General features: G+C 46.0%; 4 non-coding genes across 4 annotated transcripts; all 4 read left to right on the top strand.

Annotated features, from left to right (window-relative positions):
- The first annotated feature begins 2995 nt into the window (after positions 1-2995).
- On the top strand, positions 2996-3068 carry Trnak-cuu (transfer RNA lysine (anticodon CUU)). The gene has a single exon. It is a non-coding gene; the product is annotated as a tRNA-Lys (tRNA).
- A 2981-nt stretch (positions 3069-6049) lies between these two features.
- On the top strand, positions 6050-6122 carry Trnak-cuu (transfer RNA lysine (anticodon CUU)). Its single transcript has one exon. It is a non-coding gene; the product is annotated as a tRNA-Lys (tRNA).
- Positions 6123-7551: 1429 nt separating this feature from the next.
- Positions 7552-7624, top strand: Trnak-cuu (transfer RNA lysine (anticodon CUU)). Its single transcript has one exon. It is a non-coding gene; the product is annotated as a tRNA-Lys (tRNA).
- A 2966-nt stretch (positions 7625-10590) lies between these two features.
- Trnak-cuu (transfer RNA lysine (anticodon CUU)) lies at positions 10591-10663 on the top strand. Its single transcript has one exon. It is a non-coding gene; the product is annotated as a tRNA-Lys (tRNA).
- Positions 10664-16283: the final 5620 nt, after the last annotated feature.

Genomic DNA, 16283 nt, shown 5'->3' with positions numbered 1-16283 from the left:
CTATGATGATTTTCCAGGATCTCGGTAATATCGGAAGGTGGTTTCGTTGCACACAATGCAGTGGAAGCTTCTTGCACGTGTTCCTCAGTTACAATCTTTCTATTTTTGTTTAATTTTTTTCAGTATGAAGCAAGACTGACAATTTATTAATTCCCAAGAAGCCTTAATTTTTCAATTTTCAGTTCTACGGAGGAGAAGCCTCACATGGCGAAGAAGCCAAACATCATTTCATTTCCCTAACTGTCACAGTAAATTTGAAAAAAAAATCAGTCGATATAGCATAGAAGCTCGCCGAAGAAGGCATAAAAGGAGAGCGAATGGATGGGCTGTGTGGGGAGAAGGGAGGCCCAAAAAAAAAAAAAAAAAAAAAAAAAGTAAAAAAAAAAGTGGTAGAGCACTGCTCTAATAAACCAGGCATCGGAAGTTCCATTCTCACAGGAGAAAGATGAATTTTGGAAATCAGTTGCGCGTCGTGGCCGTATAGCAAACAGTATCTGTGATGACGAACAATTAGCGACAGGCGTTTTTTTTAAGAATTACTCTCAGATGTGATTAAGGCGAATGGCGCAGATAAAGCATTTGCCAAAGCAGTACAGCATAAAGTGGGACGAGGCAGTCTGAATTATATTTTATACATGTATTTCTCACATATCTCAGAGCCTCTCGCGGTCGTCGTCGTCGTCGTCGTCGTCGTCGTCTTCGTCGTCGCCGCCGCCGCCGCTTCTGCAGAAGTAGCAAATGGCCAGCGTAGCAAATGCGGCGAGGGACGCCCTGCCTTCGATTCCGAATGCACAAAGTGTGTGGTCTTGTTTCTCAGTCTATATTTGGTCGGTCTCGTAAGAGGTTGAATGTAACGAATGGGTGGGAAAGAGCAAGGGGCAGCGGCTGTGTAGAACGAAAACACAAATCCTCAGGGGTGTGAGCGTTTCGAGATGAGTCGTATACATGATATAGTTGGTCGTCAGTGACCATGTGGCCTAATGGATAAGGCGTCGGACTTCGGATCTGATGATTACACGTTCGAATGTTGTCACGCTCGTTTTTTTCCAGTTCTGAAAAAGAAACATACCGTTTTAATGTAGCAATTGAGCAGTACGAAACCGTCTGAATGTTGCTGTTGACCATTCTTTGCTTGGAAATGCTCTTGAGCTTGAAACACACACTACAAGATCGGTGTTAACTAGCGAAATGGTCGGCAGAGTGCCGACACCGCGAGTTTTGAATGGCACTTGCACATCTAAAACAACGTCGGAAAGTAACTCGTTCGGCTTTTGAGTCACATAAAGTATGTGTGTTAATTTTGACGCCACTAGCTCTGCATGCTGTCATGCAATTTCTTTACCTCTCAGAAATGATTATGACATAAAAGTGAAGTACGTGACGAGTGTGACGTTAGGAAAACATTAGGATGCATGGAGAGATTCTGTATGGGACCACCCAACCCAAACGAGTTCTGTGTGACGTGCTATCCGGCAGGTATTCACCGAGGTAGCCGGCTAGCTCAGTCGTTAGAGCGTCAGACTCTTAATCCTAGGGTCGTGGGTTCGAGCCACACGCTGGGCGGAACGGAATTTTGTTCCGCTGCAGATGTAAATTACCGTTTTTCTGATTAACGAGATGTAATGGAAATAGCAACTTTAAACTTTGCCTACGTCTCTGTCAGTCACAAGGAAACTGTATTTGAATGTGAAGGTGATTTTGTAGACATGTGTGGAAGACATGTTCTGAAATGCAAGTGTTGTAGTTTGGAGAGCACATCGGTTACGTGTCAGATGTGTAGCCAAGCAGTAATGGGTCGCCATAGCTGCAAATATTAGCCGGTAATATGAAGTGTTGTCAGCTGAAGTCTGATGATGCAGACGACCGTAAGGACGAAGTACCCAAGAGTACCGCTAGGCCGCGCCTCTTTAGCTCAGTGGTAGAGCACTGATCTAATAAACCAGGCATCGGAAGTTCCATTCTCACAGGAGAAAGATGAATTTTGGAAATCAGTTGCGCGTCGTGGCCATATAGCAAACAGTATCTGTGATGACGAACAATTAGCGACAGGCGTTTTTTTTAAGAATTACTCTCAGATGTGATTAAGGCGAATGGCGCAGATAAAGCATTTGCCAAAGCGGTACAGCATAAAGTGGCACGAGGCAGTCTCAATTACATTTTACAATTGTATTTCTCACATATCTCAGAGCCTCTCGCGGTCATCGTCGTCGTCGTCGCCGCCGCCGCTTCTGCAGAAGTAGCAAATGGCCATCGTAGCAAATGCGGCGAGGGACGCCCTGCCTTCGATTCCGAATGCACAAAGTGTGTGGTCTTGTTTCTCAGTGTATATTTGGTCGGTCTCGTAAGAGGTTGAATGTAACGAATGGGTGGGAAAGAGCAAGGGGCAGCGGCTGTGTAGAACGAAAACACAAATCCTCAGGGGTGTGAGCGTTTCGAGATGAGTCGTATACATGATATAGTTGGACGTCAGTGACCATGTGGCCTAATGGATAAGGCGTTGGACTTCGGATCTGATGATTACAGGTTCGAATGTTGTCACGCTCTTTTTTTTGCAGTTCTGAAAAAGAAACATACCGTTTTAATGTAGCAGTTGAGCAGTACGAAACCGTCTGAATGTTGCTGTTGACCATTTTTTGCTTGGAAATGCTCTTGAGCTTGAAACACACACAACAAGACCGGTGTTAACTAGCGAAATGGTCTGCAGAGTGCCGACACCGCGAGTTTTGACTGGCACTTGCACATCTAAAACAACGTCGGAAAGTAACTCGTTCGGCTTTTGAGTCACATAAAGTATGTGTGTTACTTTTGACGCCACTAGCTCTGCATGCTGTCATGCAATTTCTTTACCTCTCAGAAATGATTATGACATAAAAGTGAAGTACGTGACGAGTATGACGTTAGGAAAACATTAGGCAGCATGGAGAGATTCTCTATGGGACCACCCAACCCAAACGAGTTCTGTGTGACGTGCTATCCGGCAGGTATTCATCGAGGTAGCCGGCTAGCTCAGTCGGTAGAGCGTCAGACTCTTAATCCTAGGGTCGTGGGTTCGAGCCACACGCTGGGCGGAACGGAATTTGTTCCGCTGCAGATGTAAATTACGGTTTTTCTGATTAACGAGATGTAATGGAAATAGCAACTTTAAACTTTGCCTACGTCTCTGTCAGTCACAAGGAAACTGTATTTGAATGTGAAGGTGATTTTGTAGACATGTGTGGAAGACATGTTCTGAAATGCAAGTGTTGTAGTTTGGAGAGCACATCGGTTACGTGTCAGATGTGTAGCCAAGCAGTAATGGGTCGCCATAGCTGCAAATATTAGCCGGTAATATGAAGTGTTGTCAGCTGAAGTCTGATGACGCAGACGACCGTAAGGACGAAGTACCCAAGAGTACCGCTAGGCCGCGCCTCTTTAGCTCAGTGGTAGAGCACTGCTCTAATAAACCAGGCATCGGAAGTTCCATCCTCACAGGAGAAAGATGAATTTTGGAAATCAGTTGCGCGTCGTGGCCGTATAGCAAACAGTATCTGTGATGACGAACAATTAGCGACAGGCGTTTTTTTTAAGAATTACTCTCAGATGTGATTAAGGCGAATGGCGCAGATAAAGCATTTGCCAAAGCGGTACAGCATAAAGTGGCACGAGGCAGTCTCAATTACATTTTACAATTGTATTTCTCACATATCTTAGAGCCCCTCGCGGTCGTCGTCGTCGTCGTCGTCGTCGTCGTCGTCGTCGTCGTCGCCGCCGCTTCTGCAGAAGTAGCAAATGGCCATCGTAGCAAATGCGGCGAGGGACGCCCTGCCTTCGATTCCGAATGCACAAAGTGTGTGGTCTTGTTTCTCAGTCTATATGTGGTCGGTCTCGTAAGAGGTTGAATGTAACGAATGGGTGGGAAAGAGCAAGGGGCAGCGGCTGTGTAGAACGAAAACACAAATCCTCAGGGGTGTGAGCGTTTCGAGATGAGTCGTATACATGATACAGTTGGTCGTCAGTGACCATGTGGCCTAATGGATAAGGTGTCGGACTTCGGATCTGATGATTACAGGTTCGAATGTTGTCACGCTCGTTTTTTTTCCAGTTCTGAAAAAGAAACATACCGTTTTAATGTAGCAATTGAGCATACGAAACCGTCTGAATGTTGCTGTTGACCATTTTTTGCTTGGAAATGCTCTTGAGCTTGAAACACACACAACAAGATTGGTGTTAAATAGCGAAATGGTCGGCAGAGTGCCGACACCGCGAGTTTTGACTGGCACTTGCACATCTAAAACAACGTCGGAAAGTAACTCGTTCGGCTTTTGAGTCACATAAAGTATGTGTGTTAATTTTGACGCCACTAGCTCTGCATGCTGTCATGCAATTTCTTTACCTCTCAGAAATGATTATGACATAAAAGTGAAGTACGTGACGAGTGTGACGTTAGGAAAACATTAGGCAGCATGGAGAGATTCTCTATGGGACCACCCAACCCAAACGATTACTGTGTGACGTGCTATCCGGCAGGTATTCACCGAGGTAGCCGGATAGCTCAGTCGGTAGAGCGTCAGACTCTTAATCCTAGGGTCGTGGGTTCGAGCCACACGCTGGGCGGAACGGAATTTTGTTCCGCTGCAGATGTAAATTACCGTTTTTCTGATTAACGAGATGTAATGGAAATAGCAACTTTAAACTTTGCCTACGTCTCTGTCAGTCACAAGGAAACTGTATTTGAATGTGAAGGTGATTTTTTAGACATGTGTAGAAGACATGTTCTGGAATGCAAGTGTTGTAGTTTGGAGAGCACATCGGTTACGTGCCAGATGTGTAGCCAAGCAGTAATGGGTCGCCATAGCTGCAAATATTAGCCGGTAATATGAAGTGTTGTCAGCTGAAGCCTGATGATGCAGACGACCGTAAGGACGAAGTACCCAAGAGTACCGCTAGGCCGCGCCTCTTTAGCTCAGTGGTAGAGCACTGCTCTAATAAACCAGGCATCGGAAGTTCCATCCTCACAGGAGAAAGATGAATTTTGGAAATCAGTTGCGCGTCGTGGCCGTATAGCAAACACTATCTGTGATGACGAACAATTAGCGACAGGCGTTTTTTTTAAGAATTACTCTCAGATGTGATTAAGGCGAATGGCGCAGATAAAGCATTTGCCAAAGCGGTACAGCATAAAGTGGCACGAGGCAGTCTCAATTACATTTTACAATTGTATTTCTCACATATCTTAGAGCCCCTCGCGGTCGTCGTCGTCGTCGTCGTCGTCGTCGTCGTCGTCGCCGTCGCCGCCGCCGCTTCTGCAGAAGTAGCAAATGGCCATCGTAGCAAATGCGGCGAGGGACGCCCTGCCTTCGATTCCGAATGCACAAAGTGTGTGGTCTTGTTTCTCAGTCTATATGTGGTCGGTCTCGTAAGAGGTTGAATGTAACGAATGGGTGGGAAAGAGCAAGGGGCAGCGGCTGTGTAGAACGAAAACACAAATCCTCAGGGGTGTGAGCGTTTCGAGATGAGTCGTATACATGATACAGTTGGTCGTCAGTGACCATGTGGCCTAATGGATAAGGTGTCGGACTTCGGATCTGATGATTACAGGTTCGAATGTTGTCACGCTCGTTTTTTTTCCAGTTCTGAAAAAGAAACATACCGTTTTAATGTAGCAATTGAGCATACGAAACCGTCTGAATGTTGCTGTTGACCATTTTTTGCTTGGAAATGCTCTTGAGCTTGAAACACACACAACAAGACCGGTGTTAAATAGCGAAATGGTCGGCAGAGTGCCGACACCGCGAGTTTTGACTGGCACTTGCACATCTAAAACAACGTCGGAAAGTAACTCGTTCGGCTTTTGAGTCACATAAAGTATGTGTGTTAATTTTGACGCCACAAGCTCAGCATGCTGTCATGCAATTTCTTTACCTCTCAGAAATGATTATGACATAAAAGTGAAGTACGTGACGAGTATGACGTTAGGAAAACATTAGGCAGCATGGAGAGATTCTCTATGGGACCACCCAACCCAAACGAGTTCTGTGTGACGTGCTATCCGGCAGGTATTCATCGAGGTAGCCGGCTAGCTCAGTCGGTAGAGCGTCAGACTCTTAATCCTAGGGTCGTGGGTTCGAGCCACACGCTGGGCGGAACGGAATTTGTTCCGCTGCAGATGTAAATTACGGTTTTTCTGATTAACGAGATGTAATGGAAATAGCAACTTTAAACTTTGCCTACGTCTCTGTCAGTCACAAGGAAACTGTATTTGAATGTGAAGGTGATTTTGTAGACATGTGTGGAAGACATGTTCTGAAATGCAAGTGTTGTAGTTTGGAGAGCACATCGGTTACGTGTCAGATGTGTAGCCAAGCAGTAATGGGTCGCCATAGCTGCAAATATTAGCCGGTAATATGAAGTGTTGTCAGCTGAAGTCTGATGACGCAGACGACCGTAAGGACGAAGTACCCAAGAGTACCGCTAGGCCGCGCCTCTTTAGCTCAGTGGTAGAGCACTGCTCTAATAAACCAGGCATCGTAAGTTCCATCCTCACAGGAGAAAGATGAATTTTGGAAATCAGTTGCGCGTCGTGGCCGTATAGCAAACAGTATCTGTGATGACGAACAATTAGCGACAGGCGTTTTTTTTAAGAATTACTCTCAGATGTGATTAAGGCGAATGGCGCAGATAAAGCATTTGCCAAAGCGGTACAGCATAAAGTGGCACGAGGCAGTCTCAATTACATTTTACAATTGTATTTCTCACATATCTCAGAGCCTCTCGCGGTCATCGTCGTCGTCGTCGCCGCCGCCGCTTCTGCAGAAGTAGCAAATGGCCATCGTAGCAAATGCGGCGAGGGACGCCCTGCCTTCGATTCCGAATGCACAAAGTGTGTGGTCTTGTTTCTCAGTGTATATTTGGTCGGTCTCGTAAGAGGTTGAATGTAACGAATGGGTGGGAAAGAGCAAGGGGCAGCGGCTGTGTAGAACGAAAACACAAATCCTCAGGGGTGTGAGCGTTTCGAGATGAGTCGTATACATGATATAGTTGGTCGTCAGTGACCATGTGGCCTAATGGATAAGGCGTCGGACTTCGGATCTGATGATTACAGGTTCGAATGTTGTCACGCTCTTTTTTTTTCCAGTTCTGAAAAAGAAACATACCGTTTTAATGTAGCAATTGAGCATACGAAACCGTCTGAATGTTGCTGTTGACCATTTTTTGCTTGGAAATGCTCTTGAGCTTGAAACACACACAACAAGACCGGTGTTAACTAGCGAAATGGTCGGCAGAGTGCCGACACCGCGAGTTTTGACTGGCACTTGCACATCTAAAACAACGTCGGAAAGTAACTCGTTCGGCTTTTGAGTCACAAAGTATGTGTGTTAATTTTGACGCCACTAGCTCTCCATGCTGTCATGCAATTTCTTTACCTCTCAGAAATGATTATGACATAAAGGTGAAGTACGTGACGAGTGTGACGTTAGGAAAACATTAGGATGCATGGAGAGATTCTGTATGGGACCACCCAACCCAAACGAGTACTGTGTGACGTGCTATCCGACAGGTATTCACCGAGGTAGCCGGCTAGCTCAGTCGGTAGAGCGTCAGACTCTTAATCCTAGGGTCGTGGGTTCGAGCCACACGCTGGGCGGAACGGAATATTGTTCCGCTGCAGATGTAAATTACCGTTTTTCTGATTAACGAGATGTAATGGAAATAGCAACTTTAAACTTTGCCTACGTCTCTGTCAGTCACAAGGAAACTGTATTTGAATGTGAAGGTGATTTTGTAGACATGTGTGGAAGACATGTTTTGAAATGCATGTGTTGTAGTTTGGAGAGCACATCGGTTACGTGTCTGATGTGTAGCCAAGCAGTAATGGGTCGCCATAGCTGCAAATATTAGCCGGTAATATGAAGTGTTGTCAGCTGAAGTCTGATGATGCAGACGACCGTAAGGACAAAGTACCCAAGAGTACCGCTAGGCCGCGCCTCTTTAGCTCAGTGGTAGAGCACTGCTCTAATAAACCAGGCATCGGAAGTTCCATCCTCACAGGAGAAAGATGAATTTTGGAAATCAGTTGCGCGTCGTGGCCGTATAGCAAACAGTATCTGTGATGACGAACAATTAGCGACAGGCGTTTTTTTTAAGAATTACTCTCAGATGTGATTAAGGCGAATGGCGCAGATAAAGCATTTGCCAAAGCGGTACAGCATAAAGTGGCACGAGGCAGTCTCAATTACATTTTACAATTGTATTTCTCACATATCTTAGAGCCCCTCGCGGTCGTCGTCGTCGTCGTCGTCGTCGTCGTCGCCGCCGCTTCTGCAGAAGTAGCAAATGGCCATTGTAGCAAATGCGGCGAGGGACGCCCTGCCTTCGATTCCGAATGCACAAAGTGTGTGGTCTTGTTTCTCAGTGTATATTTGGTCGGTCTCGTAAGAGGTTGAATGTAACGAATGGGTGGGAAAGAGCAAGGGGCAGCCGCTGTGTAGAACGAAAACACAAATCCTCAGGGGTGTGAGCGTTTCGAGATGAGTCGTATACATGATATAGTTGGTCGTCAGTGACCATGTGGCCTAATGGATAAGGCGTCGGGCTCCGGATCTGATGATTACAGGTTCGAATGTTGTCACGCTCGTTTTTTTTCCAGTTCTGAAAAAGAAACATACCGTTTTAATGTAGCAATTGAGCATACGAAACCGTCTGAATGTTGCTGTTGACCATTTTTTGCTTGGAAATGCTCTTGAGCTTGAAACACACACAACAAGACCGCTGTTAACTAGCGAAATGGTCGGCAGAGTGCCGACACCGCGAGTTTTGACTGGCACTTGCACATCTAAAACAACGTCGGAAAGTAACTCGTTCGGCTTTTGAGTCACATAAAGTATGTGTGTTAATTTTGACGCCACTAGCTCTGCATGCTGTCATGCAATTTCTTTACCTCTCAGAAATGATTATGACATAAAAGTGAAGTACGTGACGAGTGTGACGTTAGGAAAACATTAGGCAGCATGGAGAGAATCTGTATGGGACCACCCAACCCAAACGAGTACTGTGTGACGTGCTATCAGGCAGGTATTCACCGAGGTAGCCGGCTAGCTCAGTCGGTAGAGCGTCAGACTTTTAATCTTAGGGTCGTGGGTTGAGCCACACGCTGGGCGGAACGGAATTTGTTCCGCTGCAGATGTAAATTACCGTTTTTCTGATTAACGAGATGTAATGGAAATAGCAACTTTAAACTTTGCCTACGTCTCTGTCAGTCACAAGGAAACTGTATTTGAATGTGAAGGTGATTTTGTAGACATGTGTGGAAGACATGTTTTGAAATGCATGTGTTGTAGTTTGGAGAGCACATCGGTTACGTGTCAGATGTGTAGCCAAGCAGTAATGGGTCGCCATAGCTGCAAGTATTAGCCGGTAATATGAAGTGTTGTCAGCTGAAGCCTGATGATGCAGACGACCGTAAGGACGAAGTACCCAAGAGTACCGCTAGGCCGCGCCTCTTTAGCTCAGTGGTAGAGCACTGCTCTAATAAACCAGGCATCGGAAGTTCCATTCTCACAGGAGAAAGATGAATTTTGGAAATCAGTTGCGCGTCGTGGCCGTATAGCAAACAGTATCTGTGATGACGAACAATTAGCGACAGGCGTTTTTTTTAAGAATTACTCTCAGATGTGATTAAGGCGAATGGCGCAGATAAAGCATTTGCCAAAGCGGTACAGCATAAAGTGGCACGAGGCAGTCTCAATTACATTTTACAATTGTATTTCTCACATATCTTAGAGCCCCTCGCGGTCGTCGTCGTCGTCGTCGTCGTCGTCGTCGTCGTCGTCGTCGTCGCCGCCGCTTCTGCAGAAGTAGCAAATGGCCATCGTAGCAAATGCGGCGAGGGACGCCCTGCCTTCGATTCCGAATGCACAAAGTGTGTGGTCTTGTTTCTCAGTGTATATTTGGTCGGTCTCGTAAGAGGTTGAATGTAACGAATGGGTGGGAAAGAGCAAGGGGCAGCGGCTGTGTAGAACGAAAACACAAATCCTCAGGGGTGTGAGCGTTTCGAGATGAGTCGTATACATGATATAGTTGGTCGTCAGGGACCATGTGGCCTAATGGATAAGGCGTCGGACTTCGGATCTGATGATTACAGGTTCGAATGTTGTCACGCTCTTTTTTTTTCCAGTTCTGAAAAAGAAACATACCGTTTTAATGTAGCAATTGAGCATACGAAACCGTCTGAATGTTGCTGTTGACCATTTTTTGCTTGGAAATGCTCTTGAGCTTGAAACACACACAACAAGACCGGTGTTAACTAGCGAAATGGTCGGCAGAGTGCCGACACCGCGAGTTTTGACTGGCACTTGCACATCTAAAACAACGTCGGAAAGTAACTCGTTCGGCTTTTGAGTCACAAAGTATGTGTGTTAATTTTGACGCCACTAGCTCTCCATGCTGTCATGCAATTTCTTTACCTCTCAGAAATGATTATGACATAAAGGTGAAGTACGTGACGAGTGTGACGTTAGGAAAACATTAGGATGCATGGAGAGATTCTGTATGGGACCACCCAACCCAAACGAGTACTGTGTGACGTGCTATCCGACAGGTATTCACCGAGGTAGCCGGCTAGCTCAGTCGGTAGAGCGTCAGACTCTTAATCCTAGGGTCGTGGGTTCGAGCCACACGCTGGGCGGAACGGAATATTGTTCCGCTGCAGATGTAAATTACCGTTTTTCTGATTAACGAGATGTAATGGAAATAGCAACTTTAAACTTTGCCTACGTCTCTGTCAGTCACAAGGAAACTGTATTTGAATGTGAAGGTGATTTTGTAGACATGTGTGGAAGACATGTTTTGAAATGCATGTGTTGTAGTTTGGAGAGCACATCGGTTACGTGTCTGATGTGTAGCCAAGCAGTAATGGGTCGCCATAGCTGCAAATATTAGCCGGTAATATGAAGTGTTGTCAGCTGAAGTCTGATGATGCAGACGACCGTAAGGACAAAGTACCCAAGAGTACCGCTAGGCCGCGCCTCTTTAGCTCAGTGGTAGAGCACTGCTCTAATAAACCAGGCATCGGAAGTTCCATCCTCACAGGAGAAAGATGAATTTTGGAAATCAGTTGCGCGTCGTGGCCGTATAGCAAACAGTATCTGTGATGACGAACAATTAGCGACAGGCGTTTTTTTTAAGAATTACTCTCAGATGTGATTAAGGCGAATGGCGCAGATAAAGCATTTGCCAAAGCGGTACAGCATAAAGTGGCACGAGGCAGTCTCAATTACATTTTACAATTGTATTTCTCACATATCTTAGAGCCCCTCGCGGTCGTCGTCGTCGTCGTCGTCGTCGTCGTCGTCGTCGTCGTCGCCGCCGCCGCTTCTGCAGAAGTAGCAAATGGCCATCGTAGCAAATGCGGCGAGGGACGCCCTGCCTTCGATTCCGAATGCACAAAGTGTGTGGTCTTGTTTCTCAGTCTATATGTGGTCGGTCTCGTAAGAGGTTGAATGTAACGAATGGGTGGGAAAGAGCAAGGGGCAGCGGCTGTGTAGAACGAAAACACAAATCCTCAGGGGTGTGAGCGTTTCGAGATGAGTCGTATACATGATACAGTTGGTCGTCAGTGACCATGTGGCCTAATGGATAAGGTGTCGGACTTCGGATCTGATGATTACAGGTTCGAATGTTGTCACGCTCGTTTTTTTTCCAGTTCTGAAAAAGAAACATACCGTTTTAATGTAGCAATTGAGCATACGAAACCGTCTGAATGTTGCTGTTGACCATTTTTTGCTTGGAAATGCTCTTGAGCTTGAAACACACACAACAAGATTGGTGTTAAATAGCGAAATGGTCGGCAGAGTGCCGACACCGCGAGTTTTGACTGGCACTTGCACATCTAAAACAACGTCGGAAAGTAACTCGTTCGGCTTTTGAGTCACATAAAGTATGTGTGTTAATTTTGACGCCACTAGCTCTGCATGCTGTCATGCAATTTCTTTACCTCTCAGAAATGATTATGACATAAAAGTGAAGTACGTGACGAGTGTGACGTTAGGAAAACATTAGGCAGCATGGAGAGATTCTCTATGGGACCACCCAACCCAAACGAGTACTGTGTGACGTGCTATCCGGCAGGTATTCACCGAGGTAGCCGGATAGCTCAGTCGGTAGAGCGTCAGACTCTTAATCCTAGGGTCGTGGGTTCGAGCCACACGCTGGGCGGAACGGAATTTTGTTCCGCTGCAGATGTAAATTACCGTTTTTCTGATTAACGAGATGTAATGGAAATAGCAACTTTAAACTTTGCCTACGTCTCTGTCAGTCACAAGGAAACTGTATTTGAATGTGAAGGTGATTTTGTAGACATGTGTAGAAGACATGTTCTGAAATGCAAGTGTTGTAGTTTGGAGAGCACATCGGTTACGTGCCAGATGTGTAGCCAAGCAGTAATGGGTCGCCATAGCTGCAAATATTAGCCGGTAATATGAAGTGTTGTCAGCTGAAGCCTGATGATGCAGAGGATCGTAAGGACGAAGTACCCAAGAGTACCGCTAGGCCGCGCCTCTTTAGCTCAGTGGTAGAGCACTGCTCTAATAAACCAGGCATCGTAAGTTCCATCCTCACAGGAGAAAGATGAATTTTGGAAATCAGTTGCGCGTCGTGGCCGTATAGCAAACAGTATCTGTGATGACGAACAATTAGCGACAGGCGTTTTTTTTAAGAATTACTCTCAGATGTGATTAAGGCGAATGGCGCAGATAAAGCATTTGCCAAAGCGGTACAGCATAAAGTGGCACGAGGCAGTCTCAATTACATTTTACAATTGTATTTCTCACATATCTTAGAGCCCCTCGCGGTCGTCGTCGTCGTCGTCGTCGTCGTCGTCGCCGCCGCTTCTGCAGAAGTAGCAAATGGCCATCGTAGCAAATGCGGCGAGGGACGCCCTGCCTTCGATTCCGAATGCACAAAGTGTGTGGTCTTGTTTCTCAGTGTATATTTGGTCGGTCTCGTAAGAGGTTGAATGTAACGAATGGGTGGGAAAGAGCAAGGGGCAGCCGCTGTGTAGAACGAAAACACAAATCCTCAGGGGTGTGAGCGTTTCGAGATGAGTCGTATACATGATATAGTTGGTCGTCAGTGACCATGTGGCCTAATGGATAAGGCGTCGGGCTCCGGATCTGATGATTACAGGTTCGAATGTTGTCACGCTCGTTTTTTTTCCAGTTCTGAAAAAGAAACATACCGTTTTAATGTAGCAATTGAGCATACGAAACCGTCTGAATGTTGCTGTTGACCATTTTTTGCTTGGAAATGCTCTTGAGCTTGAAACACACACAACAAGACCGCTGTTAACTAGCGAAATGGTCGGCAGAGTGCCGACACCGCGAGTTTTGACTGGCACTTGCACATCTAAAACAACGTCGGAAAGTAACTCGTTCGGCTTTTGAGTCACATAAAGTATGTGTGTTAATTTTGACGCCACTAGCTCTGCATGCTGTCATGCAATTTCTTTACCTCTCAGAAATGATTATGACATAAAAGTGAAGTACGTGACGAGTGTGACGTTAGGAAAACATTAGGCAGCATGGAGAGAATCTGTATGGGACCACCCAACCCAAACGAGTACTGTGTGACGTGCTATCAGGCAGGTATTCACCGAGGTAGCCGGCTAGCTCAGTCGGTAGAGCGTCAGACTTTTAATCTTAGGGTCGTGGGTTGAGCCACACGCTGGGCGGAACGGAATTTGTTCCGCTGCAGATGTAAATTACCGTTTTTCTGATTAACGAGATGTAATGGAAATAGCAACTTTAAACTTTGCCTACGTCTCTGTCAGTCACAAGGAAACTGTATTTGAATGTGAAGGTGATTTTGTAGACATGTGTGGAAGACATGTTTTGAAATGCATGTGTTGTAGTTTGGAGAGCACATCGGTTACGTGTCAGATGTGTAGCCAAGCAGTAATGGGTCGCCATAGCTGCAAGTATTAGCCGGTAATATGAAGTGTTGTCAGCTGAAGCCTGATGATGCAGACGACCGTAAGGACGAAGTACCCAAGAGTACCGCTAGGCCGCGCCTCTTTAGCTCAGTGGTAGAGCACTGCTCTAATAAACCAGGCATCGGAAGTTCCATTCTCACAGGAGAAAGATGAATTTTGGAAATCAGTTGCGCGTCGTGGCCGTATAGCAAACAGTATCTGTGATGACGAACAATTAGCGACAGGCGTTTTTTTTAAGAATTACTCTCAGATGTGATTAAGGCGAATGGCGCAGATAAAGCATTTGCCAAAGCGGTACAGCATAAAGTGGCACGAGGCAGTCTCAATTACATTTTACAATTGTATTTCTCACATATCTTAGAGCCCCTCGCGGTCGTCGTCGTCGTCGTCGTCGTCGTCGTCGTCGCCGCCGCTTCTGCAGAAGTAGCAAATGGCCATCGTAGCAAATGCGGCGAGGGACGCCCTGCCTTCGATTCCGAATGCACAAAGTGTGTGGTCTTGTTTCTCAGTGTATATTTGGTCGGTCTCGTAAGAGGTTGAATGTAACGAATGGGTGGGAAAGAGCAAGGGGCAGCCGCTGTGTAGAACGAAAACACAAATCCTCAGGGGTGTGAGCGTTTCGAGATGAGTCGTATACATGATATAGTTGGTCGTCAGTGACCATGTGGCCTAATGGATAAGGCGTCGGGCTCCGGATCTGATGATTACAGGTTCGAATGTTGTCACGCTCGTTTTTTTTCCAGTTCTGAAAAAGAAACATACCGTTTTAATGTAGCAATTGAGCATACGAAACCGTCTGAATGTTGCTGTTGACCATTTTTTGCTTGGAAATGCTCTTGAGCTTGAAACACACACAACAAGACCGGTGTTAACTAGCGAAATGGTCGGCAGAGTGCCGACACCGCGAGTTTTGACTGGCACTTGCACATCTAAAACAACGTCGGAAAGTAACTCGTTCGGCTTTTGAGTCACATAAAGTATGTGTGTTAATTTTGACGCCACTAGCTCTGCATGCTGTCATGCAATTTCTTTACCTCTCAGAAATGATTATGACATAAAAGTGAAGTACGTGACGAGTGTGACGTTAGGAAAACATTAGGCAGCATGGAGAGAATCTGTATGGGACCACCCAACCCAAACGAGTACTGTGTGACGTGCTATCAGGCAGGTATTCACCGAGGTAGCCGGCTAGCTCAGTCGGTAGAGCGTCAGACTTTTAATCTTAGGGTCGTGGGTTGAGCCACACGCTGGGCGGAACGGAATTTGTTCCGCTGCAGATGTAAATTACCGTTTTTCTGATTAACGAGATGTAATGGAAATAGCAACTTTAAACTTTGCCTACGTCTCTGTCAGTCACAAGGAAACTGTATTTGAATGTGAAGGTGATTTTGTAGACATGTGTGGAAGACATGTTTTGAAATGCATGTGTTGTAGTTTGGAGAGCACATCGGTTACGTGTCAGATGTGTAGCCAAGCAGTAATGGGTCGCCATAGCTGCAAGTATTAGCCGGTAATATGAAGTGTTGTCAGCTGAAGCCTGATGATGCAGACGACCGTAAGGACGAAGTACCCAAGAGTACCGCTAGGCCGCGCCTCTTTAGCTCAGTGGTAGAGCACTGCTCTAATAAACCAGGCATCGGAAGTTCCATTCTCACAGGAGAAAGATGAATTTTGGAAATCAGTTGCGCGTCGTGGCCGTATAGCAAACAGTATCTGTGATGACGAACAATTAGCGACAGGCGTTTTTTTTAAGAATTACTCTCAGATGTGATTAAAGCGAATGGCGCAGATAAAGCATTTGCCAAAGCGATACAGCATAAAGTGGCACGATACAGTCTGAATTACATTTTACAGATGTATTTCTCACATATCTCAGAGCCTCTCGCGGTCGTCGTCGTCGTCGTCGTCGTCTTCGTCGTCGCCGCCGCCGCCGCTTCTGCAGAAGTAGCAAATGGCCATCGTAGCAAATGCGGCGAGGTACGCCCTGCCTTCGATTCCGAATGCACAAAGTGTGTGGTCTTGCTTCTCAGTCTATATTTGGTCGGTCTCGTAAGAGGTTGAATGTAACGAATGGGTGGGAAAGAGCAAGGGGCAGCGGCTGTGTAGAGCGAAAACACTAATCCTCAGGGCTGTGAGCGTTTCGAGATGAGTCGTATACATGATATAGTTGGTCGTCTGTGACCATGTGGCCTAATGGATAAGGCGTCGGACTTCGGATCTGATGATTACAGGTTCGAATGTTGTCACGCTCGTTTTTTTCCAGTTCTGAAAAAGAAACATACCGTTTTAATGTAGCAATTGAGCAGTACGAAACGGT

This window comes from Schistocerca gregaria, unplaced genomic scaffold (assembly GCF_023897955.1).
Source record: "Schistocerca gregaria isolate iqSchGreg1 unplaced genomic scaffold, iqSchGreg1.2 ptg001821l, whole genome shotgun sequence".
In the NCBI taxonomy this organism is placed as follows: Eukaryota; Metazoa; Arthropoda; class Insecta; order Orthoptera; family Acrididae; genus Schistocerca; species Schistocerca gregaria.
This window is presented reverse-complemented; position numbering and strand designations above follow the sequence as displayed.